Source organism: Sminthopsis crassicaudata, chromosome 1 (assembly GCF_048593235.1).
Source record: "Sminthopsis crassicaudata isolate SCR6 chromosome 1, ASM4859323v1, whole genome shotgun sequence".
Lineage (NCBI taxonomy): Eukaryota > Metazoa > Chordata > Mammalia > Dasyuromorphia > Dasyuridae > Sminthopsis > Sminthopsis crassicaudata.
In genome coordinates, this window is record NC_133617.1 from 139,685,776 (window position 1) to 139,706,646 (window position 20,871).

The following is a 20,871-nucleotide window of genomic DNA, read 5'->3' on the forward strand; positions in this document are numbered from 1 at the left end:
GAATATCTTGTAATAGTCAGACATGTTTTTCCTATAAATACCATATGTCTGTCATCTCTGAGTCTAGAATAATAATGGTAATAACAACATAAGCATTTATATAGTGTTTTAAGGTTCATTAAATACATTATAATTATTATCTCATTTGATCCTCACAACAACCCTTGGAAGTAAGTGCTATTATTATCTCTATTTTTACAAATAAAGAAACTGAGACAGAGGTTTAAGAGACCCACCTAGAGTTACCCAGCTATTAAATATCTAAGTTAAGATTTAAACTCAGCTCTTTGTGACCTGAGTTCAATATTCTATCCTCTATTTTACCCAGCTTATTATTTTTGTTGTTATTTAGTTTTATCTGGATTGTTTCTTCTCAATAATATTTTATTTTTCCAATGTATTTAAAGATAGTTTTCAACATTCATTTTTGTAAGACCTAGTGTTTGAAATTTTTCTCCTTTCCCCACTCCCTCTCCCTTCCTCAAGATAGCAAGCAATCTGATATGGGTTAACTATGTCTAGCTTTTTATTTTTAACTTAATAGTAGATCTGTGCCACTGCCTTGAATATTGTTTGATAGAACAGATCATTTGATAATTTTGTGGAGTAATATCACTATTAAACAAACTTCTTCTGAAACCATAATATACCATATGATAATAGAACATTCAAGGGCAAGCTTAGAGCTGGACTGATTCAATCTCTTCCTCATTTTATAAATGGAGGAACTGAGACTTGGAAAAAATGATGACTCAAGATCACTCACCTGGTAAGTGACAGAGCAAGGTATCTGAACCAAAGGCTCCCATCTCCAAATCAGTTGCTTTTCCACCACTCCACCCCATACTCATGGTTGAACTGTTTGCTAAATAAAATGCTATGATTGTTTCACACTCTGTTGTTTTTTAAATTTACTGCAGCTATTTCTGAATCAAGTTTCTAAATTTACCAACAAATTTAGCATTTAAGACATAACCACCATTTGTTTGTTTTTTTTTCAACATTTACTTTTATAAGACTTTGATTCCCAAATTTTCCTCCTTCCCTCCTTACTCTTCCCCCTCCTCAACAATATAGTCATTTGTATGCTGTCTTGTTGCTTATATTTCCTTTCAACTTATTTCTCAAAATCCTTTCAATTCTACTGCAATATTGAAAATGCAGATTTTAATCACTTTCATCTCTTGGTTGTCATTTTACTCATTTTTATAATAAGGATCTTGGACTAAATGACCTTTTAAGGTACCTTTCAGTTCTAAATCTAGAATTGTATGACACAATGGTTTTTATGAACATTCATAGGTGTGGAAGAGACCACAAAAGCCTAACCTTATCATTGAACAGAAAAGCAGACTGAACCACAGGGTGATTATGATTTATCCAGGGATGAACAGCAGGACACATCAGAAATAGGATTTGAATCCAGAACTTCCTGGAGAGAATTGTAATCTTCAAAACTTCCTAAAGGTGGTTTTTGGAGCAATCTGTTCTGCAAACCAGAGGTATCAAACTGGTCTTAAATAGATTAAAATATAATTGAGAAATGTTTAATGAAATTAATAAAAATACAATAAAACATAGATAATGTTCATTTGTGGTTTTCTAAGTCAATATGTAGCAAGCAGGTATTTATTTCTATTTGAGTTTGACCCCACTGCTCTAGACAAAGTATATTAGGTCTTATGGGCTTTACGTATATCTTTAGAGCAGGACTAAAGGCTATTCAGTGGAATTAGGAAGGCATGGCTGTTCTGGGGTCTCAGGAGCTGAGCTTCTGAAATTTGCAGCATGCTCTGAAATAAAGGCCTGAATGATAATGGTTCTTTGCTTAACTTTGAGAAGAGGCTTCACATAAACTTTTTGCATATCTTTCTGAGGCTTGTAAAAAGCATCATCAATATTTTCTTGCTTCCTAAAAGTAACTCAGATCATTCTAAGAAGACCAAAAAGAAAAATGAGAGGGGATTAGAAAAGTAATTGCTTTAAACTCTAGTCAATTTTTTAATATTCTTAGGTTTAGAGCACCAGGTTTGGAATCAGGAAGACCTGAGTTCAAATCCAGATTTAGACACTTATTAGCTGTGTCACCTTAGAAAAGTCATTTAACTTCTGTTTTCTCCAGTTTCCTTAACTCTAAAACAAGGATAATAATAGCCACAATTTCCCAGGGTTGTTGTGAAGATTAAATAAAATAATAACCATGAAGAGGTTAGCACAATGCCTGGAGCATAGTAGGCACTATATAATTAGTAGCTGTCAGTTGAGAAGATATATGGTAATATGGATAGGGAACTGGATTATGAGTTGAAGAGATCTGGATTATAAACCTTCCTTAGATATGTACTAGATATATGAACCTGAGAAAGCTATTTAACCTCTTTATGTCTCAATTTCCTCACATAAAATAAGAGAGTTGGACTTTAAGGCCTCTAAGATCCCTCTTTACTTGATATCCATGTTCCTTAAAATACCCAAATAGGGGAGAACTTTATCCCCTTCTTAAATAACTCCTGCCTCTTCTCATTCCCTGTAATGTCACAGAAGCAAAGCAGTTTCCTAATGACAGTGGAATTCAGGATTCCCCATCTCTCAATATAAAATCCCACCTTCCAACCTGAATATTTTGAATTCTTCAAAAGAAAACTGTGCATATGAATACACCATGAACAACACTCAGTTCTTGACTGTAAGAAGCATAGTGTGTCCTTTTCACTATAAAGCTTCCAAATTTAGAAAGCAAAATCACAGGATTTTGGAATCATCTCCTAAAGGAAACAAGATGCTGAAGAAACAGCAGGGTATAAAAGGCTGAACAATTTTGTTCAAATAGAAAAGTCACCTTATGATGAGAATGCCTATTCAGCAGAATTCTTTTCAGATTAAGAAATATGTAATGTTTCATCAGGGCTGTAAGGTGGCACAGTGAATAGAATGTTGGCCTGGAGTAAGGAATTCTCAGACATTAATTGTGTGATCCTGAACAAGTCACTTAACCCCATTTGCTTGAGTTTCCTCATCTGTTAAATGGATTGGAGAAGAAAATGGCAAACTATTCAATAACTGCCAAGAAAACCCCAAATGGAATTCAAAGTGTCTGAAACGATTGAGCAATAATATTGTATCAGTCATTTCTCCTCTCAATTTCTTTAATTGTAAAATGGCTAAAAGAATATTTGTAGTAACTACCGTGGTACTCAAATGAAAAGTCCTTTGCAAACTTCAAAATCTATATAAGTCCCACTTGTTGTGATCCTTATCTAAATCCAAACTCTGAATCCAAGTGCCTAATTTGAAAGACGGTCTTGTTGAAACCTCCTTCTCATACCTTATCATTTAATTTAATTTGCTTGTTTATACTGTGTCTTTGTTGTTACTGGATGGATTTATACAATCACTGAAACATGAAACATCCATCTCTTGCCTAAGGACCCTTCCTCATCCCCTTCACAATCAACCAAGCTGGAAGAGTCTTTCTAATTCTTACTTTGAGGAAAATAGGGGTTATGGGAACATAAGCTATTTAACCTCTTTATGTCTCAATTTCCTCACATAAAATAAGAGGGTTGGACTTTAAGGCCTTTAAGGGCCCTTTCTACTTGAAATCCATGTTTCTTAAAACACCAAATAGGAGAGAACTGTCCCCTACTTAACTAACCCCTGCCTCTTCTCATTCCCTGTAACATCATGGAAGCAAAGCAATTTCCTAATGACAGTGGAAGTCAGGTTGTGCCCTGATCATTTTACAATTGGAGAAAACCAAAGCCCAAGAAACCTTAATTTTATAATAATTTAGTAGTAAGTGGGAGAGCTCATGATCTGAATATAGGTTTTTTCCTTTTTAATTTTATTTTTCCAAAAGTATTTTATTTTTTCAAATACATGCAAAAATGGTTTTCAACATTCACCTCTACAAAACCTTGTGTTCCAAATTTTTCTCCCTCTCTCTCTTCTCCTGCCTCCCCACCCACATAAGACAGCAAGCAATCCAATATAATTTAAAGATATGCATGAATCCAGGTTCTTTAGCTCCAGAGATGGCTCTTTCTATCAAACTGGAAGAGCCAAGAAAAGTCATAAATTCTTTCTAGGCAGTGTGTGAAAACTGCATGTCCCTCCCCCTGAAAATTATACCTTCTGTATGTGTATATTGGAAGCTTTGAGTCTTCACTGTGGGACATGCCGCTAGGCTTAGCACAAATTTCATACCTATATGGTCAATTGGAAAGGATCTCAATGGATGAAATAGTCCAACCTATTGATGAGATTAATCCCCACTCTAGCTGGTCATCTAACTAGACCACTTACAAATAGGCATCCAGCTTTTGCTGGAGAAGTTCCTCTATCTCTCTAGCAAGAGCAGTTCACTTTTAGACAGTTGTGATCTGTGTATACGTAAAATATTTAACAACCCACTCTATGGAAATTTAACAGCCCACTCTATGAAAACCCATTATTTAAGTTAATTTGCAATAATAACATTATCTCCTTCATTCTTAAAACTAAGCAATGAATCAGTCAAGCCTTGATTTAATTGAACACCAATTTCAAAGGTGTAAATGCTCATACTGAAAATTTAACAGTTGGCTCCATAAGCCTATTTGAAGTGGGTACAATATACTTCTGGATGTAATTGTTGGGAATTTTTTTCCTGGCATCAATTCTATATTTGCCTATTGTTGATTTCCAATCATGTCTTCTGGTTTTTCCTGTAAGAGATATTTGATAATTAATAACAATTATCATGTGTTCCCCAGAGTCTGCTCTTCTCCAGACTCAGTATCCCTTCAACTAATTCTCAAATCACATAGATTCAAGGTCCTGCACCCCCTCGAACATTCTCCAGCTTATCACAAAATCCTGTGAAGCCCAGAATTAAAAACAATCCTTCAGATGAGATTTGATGAGAGCCAAATCACAATCATTGTTAGTTCAATGAATTGATGTCCTTCTTACAAAGCACCCCTCATTTCCAGAGTAGATTCATGGGGCTAAGACTGGACGTAAATCCATTGATGACCTTGGCACATGGAAGTAAATTGACCTAAAAGTGATTGTAGCTTTTGAGCACCCAGCATTACTCCTGAGAGTCACAAAGCCTTATTAGGATGAAAGAGTATTCCCATATTATTTGATGGAGGCTTTGAAATGTTTGAGTGCCATTAATATAAGAGGACAACTATTTATAGGGTACTGTTAAGGAATTGATGCAATATATAATTTGTGTTCCTTGGCTTGTCTAAACATATATACACTTCCATGCTTCAATGATTTGTAATTTCATTAGAATGGAAGGAAACAAAGGAAGAAAGGAAAAAGAAAGAAGGAAGAAAGAAAAGAAAGAAGGTAGGAAGAAAACAAGTATTAAATCCCTGTACCCTAGCATTTATTAAGAGCTTGAATCCTCCCTGTCTCCCTCCCTCCCTTCCTTCCTCTCTCCCTCCCTTTCTTTTTTCTTTTCTTTCCTTCTTCCATTTGGCAACCTTTCATATACTTGTATATAAGTAACTATCTTATTCTCTTCAGATTTAAGCATCCTCAGATCCTCAAATTATTCTTTTGTCACTAAATCTAGTTCTCTTATTATCCTGGCTTTCCTCTTCTGGACACATTCCATTTGTCTATGCTTTTCCTAATATTTGGTGACCTAAAATGTAGTTTATGAAAATGAAAACAGTAGTCTAGATATGATCAGGTCAGATTAGAGTGCAATGCAAATATTACCTCCCTTGTTCCAGACAGTGTGACTCTTTTAATGAAACAGAGGATATTATTAGCATTTTTGGCTTTCCACATCACATTGTTGATTATGAAATTTACAATCCACTAAATCTCATATACACACATATATTAAATTTTATATTGATATAATTTGTTTTTTTACATTAACTTCATTTCCAAATAAATCTCTCTCTCCTATCCTACCCAGAAAAACATCATTTGTCACAAAGAATAACAGTAGAGTTGAGTCAAGGCAAAAAGGAGTGTAAAGGATTTATAATATACCAGGCATTGTATTAAGTACAAGGAATAAAATATGAGCAAAAAAGATTGTTCCTGGCCTCTGGGAGCTGGCTTTCTAATGAGGGAAAACTATACATAAAAGAGAGCTGAACAGTAGGGGGAAGGAGGAGGAGGAAGTCCACATTGGGACAGTGCTAAGAGAGAAATGAAAGGTCCCTGGCCTAGCTCCTCCCTCAAAATGGAGGTTCATGGAGGTTCTCTCAGTGGGAAAAGAAAAGGCAGAAGGATGTTTCAGGATGAGAATTACTTCACAGTAATAAAAATATGTTTTAAGATGGAGGACAAAGAAGGTTAAGGAATTTTCATGGCCATTGAGGCATGGTGATAAATTCTGGGGGGTAAAAAAAAAAAGAGCCTGATTAGAAGAAAGCAAGGGAGGGAAGGAGGAAGGAAAGGAAAGAAAGATGAAGAGAAGAAGGAAAGGAAGGAAGAAAGGAAGGAAAGAAGGAAAGAAGGAAAGAAGGAAGGAAAGAAGGAAGGAAGGAAAAAAGATATAGAGAAAGGGAGGAAAAAAGAGAGGAAAAGAAGGGAGCAAAAGAGGAAGAAGGAAAAGGGAAGAAAAGAAGGAAGTAAGGAAGGAAGGAAGGAATTTAATTGATTTATTTCTCAGCCAATGGACACATAGCCAATGGAATGGAATGTAGAGTCTTTCCAGTTTGAGAGGACCTGCCAAAGTTTATAGCAGATACCTCAGGGCAGAAGGCACCTTTAGTGGTATTCTTATCTTAATATCTCAGCAGGAATTTATTACTTTGTTTTTCAACTGCCATAGTTAAATAGGAGTGGTCAGGAAGTCTTTTGGTGATGAGAAGAAATATGGTAAAGAAGGACTATTATAAAAAGGAAGATAATAAGAGAGATCATACTCAGACTCTGGACAAGACATATGTGTCTTGTCCAAAAGTATGGCTAAGATACATTGTAAAGGGCTGAAACTCTGAGTTGATGCACTGAGGTTGGACAACCAAGCACTTAAGGCTAATTACTGATTGGACAATACTCTATTAGAATATGTTTGGAAAATGGCCCTTCCCATTATTCTGTGCTGGTTCGATCCTTTGGTGTATACAGAGAACTGTAGGAAGGACTAGGGGGTGGAGTAAGACAAGCCAGAGTCACTTTTGGTGGTAGATGAAGGAGAGGAGAGGAGAGTTCATGGAGATCCTGCGTCCATCCTCTTCATTTCTACCCCTAAAGACCAAGAATAAAAACCAAGGACTTTTGCTTATCCTGACTCAGGCTGATTCTGGGGCATCCAGGGTGCTAACTCAGCCATCATAGTACACTTTCCTATGTGACCAAATTAAGAGGCAGAAAAAAAAAGTAGTGTAAGGAAAGAAAAGTTATGATCAAATTGTGAAAGATGCAAGGGAATTTTCTGAATAGCTCAGGCTGAAAGGAGTAGAAGAAGAACATTTATGGCTAAATACCTGAGAAAATATATGTGTATAAGAGGAACAGGCTTTCTGTTACAGTATTAAAAACATACACAGGTTTATTAGGCTGAGATAGACAGTAGATCTTGTACAACTGAGATGACTGGGTGAGTTTGAGGGATGATAAATGACTGAAGTTGTAGAGCATTGTTATTCTTTAGCTCATCTGCATGTGACAAATACATACATATATACATACTATATATACATATACTACATAGTTATGTAGATGTACTATACATAGAAACAGTATATGTGTACTATATATGTATATGTATGTGTACGAGTATATATATACATATATATACACACATACACATATACACATATAGTACACACACAAATATATATATATATATTTACTTTATGAGTCCTAGAATAATCTTCCATCAGAGCTATGGAGGACCCAGATATGGCCTCTATGATGAATTGTACATCTGTGATTAGAGGGTTTTCAAGAGAGTTTCCTTGAAAAGTTCATCACTGGATCTCTCAAAGATGGCCCACTAAGTCTCAGAGATGTTACAATTTATGTTTGAGAAGGAAAGACCTGGGGGGCAGAGCCAGTTTGGCAGAGACTTTACCTAAGCTTTTCCTGGTTTTCTTCAGAAACTAGATCAAGCCTCTGAACAGATTACAGAATGACAGAATACTTGGAGTGTAACAAATTTCCAGCAGAAGATATCTTCTTTTTTTTTTTTTATTAATTTTATAATTATAAAATTTTTGACAGTATATACGCATGAGTAATTTTTTATAACATTATCCTTGTATTCATTTTTCCAAATTTCCCCTCCCTCCCTCTACTCCCTCCCCTAGATGACAGGCAATCCCATACATTTTACATGTGATACAGTATAACCTAGATACAATATATGTGTGTAAATCCAATTTTCTTGTGGCACGTTAAGTAGTGGATTCCGAAGGTATAAGTAACCTGGGTAGATAGAGAGTAGTGCTAACAATTTATATTCACTTCCCAGTGTTCCTTCTCTGGGTGTAATTGTTTCTGTCCATCATTGATCAACTGGAAGTGAGTTGGATCTTCTTTATGTTGAAGATATCCACTTCCATCAGAATACATCTTCATACAGCATTGTGTTGAAGTGTATAGTGATCTTCTGGTTCCCAGCAGAAGATATCTTGAAAGGACTTTAAAGAAGATCTGTCTCAATTGAACAAGTGGGGATGCAGCTTAGTGCTGGTGTGGTGTAGGGAGGCTTAGAATGAAGAGGCCCTGCTCAGGGAATGTAGTGGGAGGTTCTTAGCCAAAACACAGCAGCATTGACTACTCTGTCTTGGTTCAGAAGACCGATGGATAAGCATAATAGGTGTGAGACCTCCAATGTAACAACAGAAGGCAAATAGTGAGCTGTGAATCCCAACATAACAGGCAGGATTTGGCCAGGTCTCCCCAGCATAGGAGGGAAAATCGCAGCACCAGTACATCACCCTGTAGAGAAACTTCAGAACAATCTCCCCTGTGCCCTAGAAACAGATCTCAACCTTTAAAAATGAGCAAAAAAGAAAAAAAGAGCTCTGACCCTAGATAGCTGTTGTGGAGAAAAGGAAAAACAGACCACAAACCCTGAGGTCACTAAAAGCCAAACACCTTCATTTGAAGCCTCAAAGAGCCTCCAACTCAAAAGGCTCTCTTGAAAGAATTCAAACAGAATCTTAAAAGAGAGTTAAAAGAAAAATGAAGAAAGCAAATGAGAACTTTACAGGAGAGTTTGGAAAAGGAAACACAGAAATTGACTGAAGAAAACAACTCCTCAAAAACACATTTGCTGAAATGAAAAATATATATATACTGAAGAGAACAATTTCTTAAAAACAGAATTGGTGAAATGGAAAAAAAACAACTCCATAAAAAATAGAATTGGTAAAGTGGGAAAAAAATCCAATGAACAAAATAACTCCTTTAAAAGCACAATTAACCGACTTCCGGCCAAGATGGCAGCGTGGAGGCAGACAACTGCTTGAGCTCCTCGTTTTCTCTCAGAACTTACTTCATGACAAGCCCCAGAGTTAATGCTTGTCACAGAAAGAAATTCACAAATAATCACCAAGAGAAGACATCCTTGAAAGTCGCCAGAAAAGGTCTGTGTTTGCTCGGGGGAGGGTCAATCAGACTGGGCGCAGACTGAGGGCAGGCAGCCAGAGCGAGACAGGCAGCTCACACAGCTCAGACCAAAGGGGGAGGGGTATGATCTCTGCCGTTTCTGCTAAAAGACTTTTTCCCCAGTGTGGATAGTCTGTCTTGGCAGCAAGCTAGGAGCATCAGAGAGGGTGTAAACACCGAGGTGAGGATTAAAACCCCAGAAAGCTAGCGTCTCTCCGAACCCGGCCACCTCCAACCCCCACCTGGACTGACTCGGTGCGTTCTCGGAGCCTCAGAGTGCAGACTCAGTACAGTCATTGCTGTTCTGTTAGTGGCTCTCTGCTGCCCTACCCCCAGTCTGTAGAGGAAGCCCATTAATACCAACCAGCCCCATCCCCCTCAAAACAGACCAATTGTTTCTCTTGTCAGTTTGTTTTCTCTGATTCCCGCTCTGACAAAATGAACAAAAAATTCAAAAGGGCTCTAACCATTGACAGCTTCTGTGTGGAGAGGGAGCAGACTTCAAACACTGAGGAGACTAAAAACAGACTGTCCCCAGATGAATCCCCTAAGAGGGATATGAGCTGCTCCTCAATACAAAAGAATCTCATAGAGGAGATCAAGAGGACTCTCACAAGAGAGCTGGAAGAGAGATGGGAAAAGGAAAGGGAAGCTTGGCAAGAGAGCCTGGAGAAGTCATCCCATGCATTCAAAGACAGAGTGGATAAAGAAATCAAATCATTGAGAAACAAGATTAGTGAGCTGGAAAAGGTAAACAATTCCAAGGAAAACAGAATTAGTGAGCTGGAAAAAGTAAACAGCTCTCTAAAAAATAAAATGGATAAAATGGAAAAAAATTCCATGGAAGATAAAAACTCAATTGGACAATTACAAAGAGATATAAAAAAGTGAGTGAAGAAAAAAAAAAAAAAAGCACAATTAACCAAATGCAAAAGGAGGTTAAAAAAAAGAACTAACTGAAGGAAATAATTCTCTAAAAATAAGAATTGAACAAATAGAAGTGAATGACTTAATGAGAAAATAAGAATCAGTCAAACACCACCAAAATCAATGAAAAAAATAGAAGAAAATGTAACGTAAAATACCTCTTTGGAAAAACAACTGACCTGGAAAATAGATTCAGGTGACATAATTTAAGAGAAGGGAAGACTTACTGCAGATCCTCAATTGTATACAAGTGAATTATTCATCAGTATTTTAAAAATTCAAAACATGTTTATTCTTTAGAGTATTTGCAGATATATGTGCCAGCAAAGTAAACATAATATTGGCATGGAAATCATTTTCTGGAATAACAAATGTAGCTTAAATCAAAAGGGGGAGTTTGTCTTTGACATCTCCCTGTCCCAATTCTTCTTTTATATTATCTTTTCTTTCTCTGCTTCCCTTTTTTTTTTTACTCACAAATATCTATCCTGTGACCCATTCCTAAAGGACCTTATATTCAACTAGCTATAACAATTGGAAAGCAAAGAGATAGAACATTTTGAGTATTTGAATTTTTAGAGGGAACTGGTACTATTTTTTTTAAAGCCAGAGACCCAAAGGAAGGACTCTCTCCTGGTACAATGTCAGATATTTGGAATAGATGCTTTTGAGGGAAAGGATGATTTCTTAGAACATCTTAAATCATACTCATGAATAATGACTGGCATTGTCTATCAGAATCAACTAGGTACAGAAGAACATAGAAACGTGGACTTAAAATCAAGAAGATTTAAATTAAAATCTGGTTTCACTGACTAGCTATGTGATATTGTTACTTTACTGCTATTTGCCTCAGTTTCCTTATCTATAAAATGGGCATAATTATAGCACCTACTTCCCAGGGTTGTTGTGAGTATAAAATGAGATATTTGTCAAATATTTAGCACATTGTCTAAGCTACAATAGGTACATTGTAAATGCCTGATGTCTATCTCCCTTTTAAGGCTAGCCTAGTATGATGTTATTAAAAATACACCCCAGATAAACTATTGTATTAGAATACCTACATTAAGATGATCTAGAAATTCAATCTCTGAAATTTCTACCTATAAGAAATTAGCAAAATCAATCCCTTTCCTTGGCTTTAGTATCCTCACCTATAAGATGAACGAATTGAACTGGATGACTTCTGGGTCTCTCTCAGAATTGAATCAATGAAACAGTAGCTGAGATGTGATAGGCAAAGGAGTAATAATGTTGCTGGCCATTAGAACTTCAGTGGTATTGCCTTTTTATAATTCTGCTAGTGATACTAGCACTATGCAAGCCCAGGTCTCCAGAATTTAACTGCTCTTTCCACTACACCTGCTGCCTCAACTAATCCTCCCCTCCTAAAAAGACCCCCCCCCAAAAAAAAACCCAAGCTCAGTGCAAGTTATGATAAGGCAATGGGTCAGAAGGGAGAAAAAAGAGAAAAATATAGATGAAAGAAATATTTTCTCAAAATAAAATCTTTGCCAAATAACTGCAATTGGCAACAGGCATTGGGAGGGAATGCCTTTGTACTGATCTGTCCTGCATATTTCCACATCATGAGGCACTATGGCATAATGGATAGGGTAGCACTTGGATTAGGATCTGGCATATGATAGATGCTCCATAAATATTTATTCATTGATTGGCAGTAGACTCCATGTTAGAAGAACCTGGTTTAAATCTTTTCCTAACATCACCTGAGTAACCCTGGTGCAAACCTCTTATCTTCTTTGCATATCCATTTCCTTTCCTTCAAATGGCCATGGTGGTCTCCAAGTTTCTGGCTCTATATACCCATTAGCCTGATTGTTGTCTTGCTAGTGAGACAACTATTTCTTTTCTTTGTCTATTCTTTATCAACTTTGTTGTTATTATTTATTGTTCAAGTGTCCCAGAGAGATGTTTCAGAAATGATACCCAAGACATAATTGATTCTCACCATGGAAAATTGCTTTTATTGATAAATTTTTAAAGAGATTTGGGAAAGGAACATACTCTGTGACCTATGGACAATGTCTCTCCAGCTTTCTATCTTTTACTATACACATACAATGAAGAGAAAGTAGCTTCTTCCCAATGAGTTTATCACAGAAATTGCCAACAGACCAAAATAATTCAGCCACACTTTACTTTTCTGAGATAATGGAAGAAGTAGAAGCTTAACTAAAATAATTTTCTGTTTACTTAAAAATGTTCCTTAAATGGAATTCAGAGAGCAGTGTTGCTTCACTAGCCATCTGCCTCAGGTTTTCTGTAACAAATGTGCAGAAAATAAAAGTTGACTCTTAAAGCTTAACTATACAAGGCTGTCATGGGAGCTCAGTCTGGTGCCTTCCCCTCATCCTTTCATTCCAATGTAAGAGGAAGTGTGGAAAAAGAAAAAGAATTAAGTTCAACAATTTCCAATCTGTGTAACGGTGACTAAGTCCTTTAATCAGTACAATTAGTTATTATGGAGAAAAGAGAGCCAGCTCTGCAGTCAAGAAGATCCAAGTTCAAATCTTGATTCAGACTATTACTGAAGTCAAGCCACTTAACCCCTTTCAGATTCAGTTTCTTCATCTGTAAATAAGGATAATATTAGCAATCACCTCACTAGCAGGTGGTAAGGATGAGACAAGATAGTCTCATGTAAAGTGTTTTGTGAACTTTAAAATACTATCTAAATATCAATGATTATTATTGTTGATGATGGCAAAAATAATAGCTTTTCCTAGCCTTTATCTCTTCATCAGTAAAATGATCACCACTAGATAGACCATATATTTGATGGGATGCTTGTGAGTCTGTAAGCCTCTATGATATGTAGCACTTCACAACAGAAAGTTGTTTAGGATATTTGATCATCTGATTTTGAAAGAAAAAGGAACTAATAAAGTCAGATTTAAATAATTGGAAAGACATTAAGTGCTCTTGGATAGGCTGAGTGAATATAATAAAGATGACAATACTCCCCAAGCTAATCTATTTATTTAGTGCTATACTAGTCAGATTCCCAAAAAACTATTTTAATGACCTAGAAAAAATACAACAAAATTCATATGGAAGAATAAAAGGTAGAGAATTTCAAGGGAATTAATGAAAAAAAAAAGTCAGATGAAGGTGGTCTAACTGTACCTGATCTAAAGCTATATTATAAAGCAGCAGTCAACAAAACTATTTGGTATTGGCTAAGAAATAGACTAGTTGCTCAGTGGAACAGATTAGGTACACAGGACAAAATAGGGTACAACTATAGCAATCTAGTGTTTGATAAACCCAAAGACACCAACATTTGGGATAAGAATTCATTATTTGAAAAAAAAAAACTGTTGGGAAAACTGGAAATTAGTATGGCAGAAATTAGATATGGACCCACATGAACCCACACTTAACACCATATACCAAGATAAGATCAAAATGGGTCCATGATTTAGGCATAAAGAATGAGATCATAAATAGATTAAAGGAACAGAGAATAGTCTACCTCTCAGACCTGTGGAGGAGGAAGGAATTTATGACCAAAGGAGAACTAGAGATCATTATTGATCATAAAATAAAAGATTTTGATTACATCAAATTAAAAAGTTTTATACAAACAAAACTAATGCAAACAAGATTAGAAAGGAAGTAACAAAGTGGGAAAATATTTTTACAGTTAAAGGTTATGATAAAGGCCTCATTTCCAAAATATATATAGAACTGATTCTAATTTATAAGAAATCAAACCATTCTCCAATTGACAAATGGTCAAAGGATATGAACAGACAATTTTCAGATGATGAAATTGAAACTATATCCACTCATATGAAAGAGTGTTCCAAATCACTACTGATCAAAGAAATGCAAATTAAGACAACTCTGAGATACCACTACACACCTGTCAGATTGGCTAAGATGACAGGAACAAATAATGATGAATGTTGGAGGGGTGGAAAACTGGGATATTGATGCATTGTTAGTGGAGTCAAAAATAAATCCAACCATTCTGGAGAGCAATCTGGAATTATGCTCAAAAAGTTATCAACCTGTGCATACCCTTTGATCCAGTAGTGCTACTACTGGGCTTATATCCCAAAGAAATACTGAGGAGGGGAAAGGGATCTGTATGTGGGATGTGTATGTTTGTGGCAGCCCTTTTTGTAGTGCCTAGAAACTGGAAAATGAATGGATGTCCATCAATTAGAGAACGGTTGGGTAAATTATGGTATATGAAGGTTATGGAATATTATTGCTCAGTAAGAAATGATCAGCAGGAGGAATACAGAGAGGCTTGGAGAGACTTACATGATCTGATGCTGAGTGAAATGAGCAGAACCAGGAGATCACTATACACTTCAACAACAATACTGTATGAAGATGTATTCTGATGGAAGTGGATATCTTCAACATAAAGAAGATCCAACTCACTTCCAGTTGATCAATGATGGACAGAAACAGCTATATACAGAGAAGGAATACTGGGAAGTGAATGTAAATTGTTAGCACTACTGCCTATCTACCCAGGTTACTTATACCTTTGGAATCCAATTCTTACCATGCAACAAGAAAATTGGATTTACACACATATATTGTATCTAGGTTATACTGTAACACATTTAATATGTATGGGATTACCTGTCATCTAGGGGAGGGAGTAGAGGGAGGGAGAGGAAAATTTGGAAGAATGAATACAAGGGATAATGTTGTAAAAAAATTACTCATGTATATGTACTGTCAAAAAATTATAATTATAAAATTAATAATAAAAAAGGAACTGGTAATTTCTAATCTAATAAAACATTATCTTTCATATTTAGCCTCTCAAGAAATGTGTGTTTTGTATAACTAAAGTAGGAAAGCTAAAATAACTTGTGCTTTTGAGATGAATCCCTATTTAAGAAAGGGTACAAAAAATGAAGGGAACATCACCTACTTCTCATGTAGGTTGTGGTAAGGGAAGAGAAGCATGAAGAAATGGCCCCTGTGAATTTAAAGTATGGTATCACAAAGATTAAAGAGGGAAAAAGCTAATGTCTAGATTCCAAAGCTAGAAACAGAAGTAGACTCACTCTCCATTGGAAACTGAGGAAAACTAAGAAACAATAGGAAATCTAAAGTGGTCAACAAGCTAAAGTAATGGCAATTCAATTCAATATAATCCAATGAGCATTTATTAAGTATCTACTCTATGCCCAGCACAGTGCTAAGCATATAAATGAAATGGGGAAAAAAATTCCCTCAAGAAACTTCTATTGTCAAAAAAGTGACATTGGTCATATTAACGAAGGAAGCCCAGAAACTCTCTCTCAGACTTGGGGGAAAATGCTTGAGAAACTCCCTCAGAGAAGCTCTCCCAGGAGAGCCCCAGGGAATCGAGATAAGGTTGTTTCATTCTGTTCTTCTCAGGGGGACTAGTTGAGTCCAGGACCAATCCTACTTAGTCGGAGCTGGAGATCTAGATATTGACCTCTATGGAGTTGGAGATTAATCCAGGGACACTCATTCAATTGGAAGATTGCTCCCAGCCCCCACCAAGAGCTACCCATATAACAAGCTTCCTTCAGCTCAACTCCTTGTGGAGGGCAAAAGCAGGAATTATGCCAGGCCAAAGGACCTCCCTTGGCATAATGCCTGAGATGGACTATTTGCCCACTGAAAAGACATTCTCTTTTCAGCATTTCACTGAATTTTCCTAACACATTTCCCTCTTACACATTTCCCTAACACTATACCCTTCTTTACCTCTCTATCGGGATTTCTCTGGTAGAAACTTTCTCTTTCTCTGCTAGAGCTTTATTTCTCTGTTGGGACTTTGCTACTTGGAAGTCAGTCTTCCTAGCAAAGGCTAACTTCCCAATGCCAAGTGCCAGTAAACTTTTGCAAGTCTAACTTTTTGGGTTTATAAATTCACTTATGAAGGACCTGCGCCAACCAGAAGGAAGTTAGTTCCCTCAACTCTCTGCCCTGTGCCAAACCTCATCAATATCAAAGAAAAATAAAACTGCAACAAAATAAGAGTTTTAGTCTGGCCAGTCTTTGTCAACAAAATTATCAGTTTCTATGTTCACAGAGACTTGTAAGGATTGAATTATTAAATTCAAATTCTTATATTATGGCTAATAAGTAAAGGAATAAATTGCTTATGCAATTATAATTCTTTTTTTCAGTATCAAAATTTTAAAAAATATTAAAGCTTTTTATTTACAAAACATACACATGGTTAATTTTTCAACATTGCAAAACCTTCTTTTCCAAATTTTCCCCTCCTTCGCCCCCCCTTCTCCCTTCCCTAAATGGCAGGTAGTCTAATACATGTTAAATATGTTAAAATATATGTTACATCCAATATGTGTACAAATATTTATATAGTTATCTTGCTGCACAGGAAAAATCAGATCAAGAAGAAAAAAAAACTGAGAAAGAAAACAAAATGCAAGCAAACAATAATAGATACCTGTGTTTCCCCGATAATAAGACCTATCCTGAAAATAAGACACCCACATACTCTTTAATATTCCGCTAAAATAAGCCCTCCCCCGAAAATAAGCCCTATCGAACTTACTATGAAAACGGTCATCATGGTGATCCCCTGCGCTATATGCTGCGTAGCGGTACCTTCAGTAAGCAGCGCCACCCTCCCCTCCCGGGTGAAACGCACGTCGCGCTCCGAGCTGCATCCAATCAGAGCTGCAGCAGTGAGCGCGTCATCCTCTTCTTCCCTGGTGATTTGCTTGCTGGCGCTACTGAGAGCAGCGCCGCGGAGTAGAGCTGAGACAGGACCATCTAAAAACTCGGTAAGTTCAGTAAGCGATGGAGAATAAAATAAGCACTCAGGGGGCATGATGGAGGCTAAAAGGGGCATGATGGAGGCTAAAATGGGCATGATGGAGGATAAAAGGGGCATGATGGAGGCTAAAATAGGCATGATGGAGGATAAAAGGGGCATGATGGAGGATAAAATAAGCCCTCCCCTGAAAATAAGCCCTCTGGTGTTTTTTAGTCCCAAAAAAATAATAAGACAGTGTCTTATTATCGGGGAAACACGGTAGAATGAAAATGCTATGTTGTGGTCCACTCAGTTCCTACAGTCCCCTCTCTGGGTGCAGATGGCTCTCTTCATCACTGAAGAACTGGAACTGGTTTGAATCATCTCATTGTTGAAGAGCGCCAAGTCCATCAGAATTGATCATAGCATAGTCTTTTTGTTGCCATGTATAATGATCTCGTTCTCCAGCTCATTTTACCATTGAGGCAAAGAGGATTAAATGACTTGTCCAGAGTAGGGATCTGAGTCCAGATTTGCATTCTGAAATTCAAATAATAAGCACTTACATAGTGCCTACCATATTCCAAGAACTGTGTTAAATGCATTACAAATATCTCATTTGAACCTCAAAACTATTCTAAGAAAATTTTTAACTCTGAAAGTCTTAAGAAAAAATATAATGCTATTATTATCCCATTTTTATACCAGGGAAAATTGGATAAACAGAGATTAAGTGATGTCCATAGTTACAGAGACAAGTGTCTGAGGATGGTTTTGAACTCAGGATTTTCTGATTCTAAGCTCAGCCTTTTTTTTTTTTTAAGTCAATCATTCAATAAGCATTTATTAAATACTTACTATGCACTCAGCTGACTGTGCTAACAAATATGCTAAAAAAATTCATTTCCTGCCTTCAAAGAACATATTCATTTTTCCTTATAGAAAGCAAGATTTTATTTTATAGGATTTTATTTTTCCAAATACATGCAAAGATAGTTTTCAATATTCACCTTTGCAAAACCTTGTGTTCCACATTTTTACCTTCTTTCCCTCCTTCCTCCTCAAGACAGCAAGCAATCTGATATAGGTTAAACAATTTTTCTAAAAAATATTTTCATAGGGGAAGCTAGATGGCACAGTGGATAGAGTACCACTCTGAAGTCAGGAGGGCTTGAGTTCAAATCCAGCCTCAGACACTTAATTGTTCCTAGCTATGTGACCTTGCATAAGTCACTGAAGCCCAATTGTCTAAGAAAAAAAAAAATCTTATTTGTCACACTGCAATCAAAGTCTATTGGAATTGTCTTGGATCACCTCATTGTTGAAAAGAGCCAAGCCCATCAAAGTTGATCATCACATAATGCTATTGTTATTGTGTACATTTTCTTGGTTCTGTCCAAGCTCAGCTTTTGTACATCTTGGCTGCTTGAGAGCAGCAGCATTTACTTCTTATCAGGGATGATAGATGAATGGTATGAGAAAAAATTTGGATTTGGTATTAGAATAAATTTGTATGTCAATATGCTGGCCACTTTTTATAAACCCAGCTTGGTCCTTCTCTAGAGTCTGCTCTTTGATTTGTACCTGATTTTAACTGCCCATTTTCATTCAGAATCCATTGAGAAACAGAATTCTTTCAGTTTCTTGGTGGGGAATTTCTTAACTTTGAAAGTCTTATGAGAAAGTATGATACAAAGATAGCAGCTGAACTTCCACCATAATAACTGGATGGAGAGGGGAAAAAAATCTCTCTGTGATTATCATTGGTATAAAGAATTCCCAGGTGAGGAAACTTCATCTATCAATAAAAATCAGCATTTTTTTTCCTATTTATAATCAAAGAGTAGTCTAGTCTGGAGTCCTCAAGTACTAAAAAACTAAGTGATTCATCCAGTGATTCAGTTAATCAATTAATAAACATTTATTAAGCACCTAGTGTGTGCCAAGCACTATGCTGAGGAGAGGCAAAAATCTCAGACTAGTACAGCCATGTGAGAAAAGAGATCTGAGAAATTGAGTTACCTTCTTAGATGAAAGTTTTGAATTCATGTCTTCATCCTTCAGTCAGAGGCAGAAGGTATGGAAAGAATCAAGGCTGATAAAATCTCACAAGATATGGAAATTACTCCAGTAATGAGGTTCTTTCGGTATGTTGGAGAAATTAGTCAGGGTGAAATTTCTTTTTTGTTGTTTCGGGGTTTTTTTGTTTGTTTGTTTTTTCAGAAGCAAAATTTCAGCCCCGTTCTTAGTGGAGACCAACTTTCCAACCTCTATGTCAATGTTACTTCCCACAATAAAGAATAACAAATTGAAAATCTATCAATCAATTAATAAACATTGATCAAGGACCTACAATGTGCCAGCCATTGTGCTATGTGCTGAGGACACCAGAAAAAGGCAAGGATCTTAATATGGGGAGACAACATTTAAACAAACATAGCCAGTTCTCTGTTAACATAAGTGTGCCATTTTGCAAACCTTTCCCACCCTTTCTGGGATTTCTGGAGAATCCAATCCCTCCTTGAAACTTATATAAAGTGAGAACTAGCTGTATATACAAAGAAAACAAGCAATATATAGGAAATAATTGAAAGACGTGACTAGAATTAAATGGAATTGGGGAAAGCTTTCTGTAGAAGGTATAATTTTAATTGGGTTTTAAAGGAAGCCAAGGAAGTTAGAAGTTCCAGCAGAGGAGGGGAGGGTATTTTAGACATGAGAGAAAGGAAAAGAGAATGTCCAAAGCCTCTTAAGAGATGGAGTGTCTTTTTATGGAGCAACAAGGAGGCAAATGTTGCTAAATAAGAGTATGTGTTTGGGGAGCAAATAGGAAGGAGCTAGGTTATAAGGGGCTTTAAACACTAAGCAGAACATTTTATATTTGCTCCTGGAGTCACTTTTTGATTTATTGAAAAAGTTTAATCTGGAGTTTATTGAATAAAAAACAAAACAAAACAAAGACAGTGCATCAGAATTAAGCAATAGAAGAACCAATTTCAACATTATTTTCAGTATTTTTCTTAGAGACATTTCTGCCTTCTTGGGCATTCCATTTACCAATTCCTCTCCACTTTTCTCCACTGTCTCCCTGAGGATGTCAATAGCTTAAGCAGTGCACACAGTTTGCTCACTTATGGAATTCAAACTCTGCATTTACAAGAGGAAAGTGGAAAAGAGTCCTTATGCAATCACTGAAAATGACAATTAGAATAATTATGGTCCTTAATAACAAAACAACACACATGGAAGTTAGAGTTCCTGGTTCTAGTTTTCAAGGCCTCCCCTTTTTTCTTTTTTTTCTCCCTTCTCCCCCCAACTCTGATTAAGAAGACTGACCAGCAGAAGCAACGTGAGGAGGGTCAGAGCCATGATTTGGTGACGGAAAGAGGCCACCTGCCTTAGAAACAGGATTAAGTAAATAATCAAACTAAACAAACAGTTGAGCTTTAGTGTTCTAATTCAGTTTGTACAGCGGTTAAACCTTATGGGCTGAGCAGGACTGAAAGCCTGCAAACATCCTCTATTAAATCTGAGCCAACCTCCTGGGGCAAATGTCTTTGTTTACCTTTGGTCTTTAGTGCAGAAGGCTGCTCCATTAT